Source organism: Tasmannia lanceolata, unplaced genomic scaffold, assembly GCF_043159265.1.
Source record: "Tasmannia lanceolata isolate RefF3 unplaced genomic scaffold, GAP_Taslan_0.1 ptg000025l, whole genome shotgun sequence".
In the NCBI taxonomy this organism is placed as follows: Eukaryota; Viridiplantae; Streptophyta; class Magnoliopsida; order Canellales; family Winteraceae; genus Tasmannia; species Tasmannia lanceolata.
The window spans coordinates 7454887-7458124 of record NW_027518702.1 but is presented as its reverse complement, the minus strand read 5'-3'; the positions used below and the strand labels follow the sequence as shown (position 1 = coordinate 7458124).

The 3238-nt window shown below is 34.9% G+C and overlaps 1 long non-coding RNA gene across 3 annotated transcripts; it reads left to right on the top strand.

Annotated features, from left to right (window-relative positions):
• Positions 1-285: 285 nt before the first annotated feature.
• On the top strand, positions 286-2584 carry LOC143857891 (uncharacterized). 3 transcript variants are annotated; one of them, XR_013238782.1, is made up of 3 exons: positions 286-521; positions 878-971; positions 2117-2584. It is a non-coding gene; the product is annotated as an uncharacterized LOC143857891 (long non-coding RNA). The 3 variants fall into 3 exon arrangements; XR_013238783.1 differs by having other exon boundaries at positions 831-971; XR_013238781.1 differs by having other exon boundaries at positions 286-971.
• The last annotated feature ends 654 nt before the right edge of the window (positions 2585-3238 follow it).

Sequence of the window (3238 nt, the reverse complement as noted above, 5' to 3'; positions counted from 1 at the left end):
ACATAGGCACCTGCATGGGGGGTCATCCTTTTGCAACTCATGTTCTTTGAGGGGCCTGCCATTTTACACCTCAGCTTTTGACGGGTGGGACACACTGTTTTAGCCCTAATGTTATTGTTGAGGTGGGAACCACCATCTCTACGTAGAGATGGTTTGAGCACATCATCTAATATAATATAGCTGGATGGGGGTTTCACTGTTCACGCCCACGTGGACAGCCCCTCCATCCAAATTTAGTGCAATTTTCGGTCCAATAATCAGTTGGGGACTCCACAATAGGTTGTCGTTATCTAAAACAAACAGGGCCTGTGCCTTGATGTGTTTTTTTTTTTGTGTTTTTCGTTATTCACTTTAACTATTTTCTTTCATGGGTTATTTTTTGAGTTCCTGGAAAGAAAAAGAGCAACTGATAAGGAATTTGCATGTATTCACACAGATAATAACACAATCATTAAATTTGGATTAATTTTTCTTTTCTTTTCTTCTTGAAATTGATTGCCTCTTCATAATCTATGCCGAAGGTAAATGCTTTTCTCTACGGCAGCGATCCACCGTTCTTTGATGTGTTTTTTGTTCAACTTTATTCACTGTAATTCTTTTGTTTTTTGTTTTGATGTGTAATTCATGTGTTTTTTGTTTTTTGTTTTATGTAATTCTTTTGTTTTATGCAAACAATAAATTTATCATTTCAGCCTAGGCAAGTGATTTTGTCAGGGAAATGGTAGCTATTTGTTGATGATATAAAAATATTCATTTTTATATTATATGTGCCCCATGTATTTGTCTATATGCTGATGATGATTCCAAGTTTTTACTTTCAATTTATTCAGAAATATTAGCTCTTATACGAATGTGAAAATTGTCGAATATCTAAAAGGAGTTGATAGGGATTGAGAAGTAGGCGAGGGAGATCATGTGCTCAAGTAGGCGAGGGAGATCATGTGCTTACCTCTTGCGATGTCCTGCCTGGCGTAAGTAATTTTTCAATTTTCAGCTTTCAATTTATTGACTGCTTAATGGCATTAAAAAGGGTATACGAATTTGGGTTTCCAGGTTTGAAATCTCAAATCGATTGTTTTCCTTTATGGGAAATGTTACATTGTTTAGATCCAATATGAGTGTGTGAATGCATCTTTTCAGTTCTTTTGATTTTTAATGGGTTGACATTTTATTCCTTTTTAGCTGCATTTCTCTGATGTTTCTCTTTTCTGTTCATATGTGTGTTATCGTAGAGGCAGTTATTGTATATATGATGAGTGATGACACTGGAGATTTGAGAGAGGTATTTCAGGAATCAAAACATTTTTTTCCAGAAATAAAGGTGTTCATTATTTCAATTTATTAGAGATTTCATTTTTGCATTTTTCTTACCAACAGAGAATAATTGACCTTACAAAGGCCTTCGTAGGTGGTGTTGGATCTTGGACTAATATTTGTTAGTGTTATTCATTGATGAAAAGTCCTATATTTCTAGGCTGAGACAATGCTCATCTCCTTCATTGGCCTGGGCCTTCCTAGAACACACTTTTTCCGTGCTTATAAAAGTCCCATTCGTTTTTCTTGATTCCATCTATTTGTACAACCGCTCCTTCTTCTACATTCTGGGTGCGCGCTGGCAGCTTATTGCTGGTAAAGTAAGCTGCAGTTTTATTTTTTTAGCATCACACTGCCCATATTCTTGCACATTTAATTTTTTTCTCAAGCACAATGAACATAATATTACTCTTTTAGGTCACATTTGGCAACCATTTTCAGCAGTGATTCTGTCCTTCTGTGCTCGGGGTTTTTGTTACTTCTTTGGAGGACTTCGTTGATGTTTCTTGGAATTTTATTGAAGTTTTAATGTTTCTGTAGATGGGTTTTTTGTTTTCTCTATTTATTGTTCGGTGATTATGTTTATTGATGCTATGGTGATTGTCACTGATATTTTTATCAATGGGATTAACCATGATGTTGTTCTTCATTAATTTTACTATCTTTTCCCCTTTCAAATGATGTTGTGTTTCCCCTGTTTCGTTTTCTAAACCCTCTTCCCGTATTACTGGATCTTTTGATGTTAGTTGTTTATTCTCTGCCTTTTTTTTTTTCAAACCAACTTTCTGTTCATGCATGTCAGGGTGATCAATACAAGCCAGATTTCAGCCTCATATTCGGTGGCTCTTGGCTGGTGCTGTAGAGAATGTAATCAGCATACTCTATGGTCTGTACCCCAATTGTTCGAGCTAATGCCTCAGCGAAGGTTCCTTCAGAAGAGGTGTGCAATGATTTAATTCTTAGTACAGTTTAACGAGATCACTAAATGCTGTGTTGTTTTTTTATTTACCGTCTATAGGTGTGCTAAGAAAACCAAGGTGCGGAGTTGTTAAGATCAGGATGCATAGTTGGATATGGCTCCATGTATCTTGTAACTTTTTTTTATTTGCTTCTAGGTCTTAGAATTTGTACAGTTCCATTTTTTACTCGCGTGGTTTTTGGGTTTAGGTACTTTTCCCCTACTTGGTTGTACATAATTGGGGTCTTCTATTTTATATTTTTCCTAGCTACAAGTTGTTTGATTTCTGTGTTATTTAGGAATAAAACCCAATGGACCCGTGCCTTCCTTTTATAACTGACCCGGACTAACCCCCCTGTGGCCTCAAGTTGTTTGATTTCTGTGTTATTTGGAAATGAACCCGAATGGACCCATTCCTTTCTTTTATTGACTCAACATATGGCTATGTGGAGACAGTTCAAAGGTTATCTCTTGCTCGGACTCCCGTTGCCTTAATTGAAAAGTCTTTAAGTAATTTGGAGTTCTATGGAGACTGACATATGGAGTACATGACAGCTATGAGGAAACATATGTTGTATTATGAATTTAGATGGTTTAGATTTGATTTAATATTCATAAATTTTTTGAAACATGACATGGAACTATGGGGTTTATGAACCAATTTTTTTGTAGTTTAACACCTTGTTTTTTTGGGGGGTTAAACATGATTATTAATCAAAATTTTAAAAAAAAACTGATTCTTAAATCAAAACCTTGATTGAAATTTCAGATTTCGATTGAGTCAATTTTTTTTTAAATAACTAAAATTCACAAAGCATTTGGAAAAAAACAAATTTTCATCAAATTCTACTGTGGGCATATCCTTTTTTTTTTTTTGGGTTAACTTTGAAATTTTGTTTATTTGCATGTATGGATTCTTAATAATCTTAAGGTTTGATGACCATAATTAGATTAATGCTGTGTGAT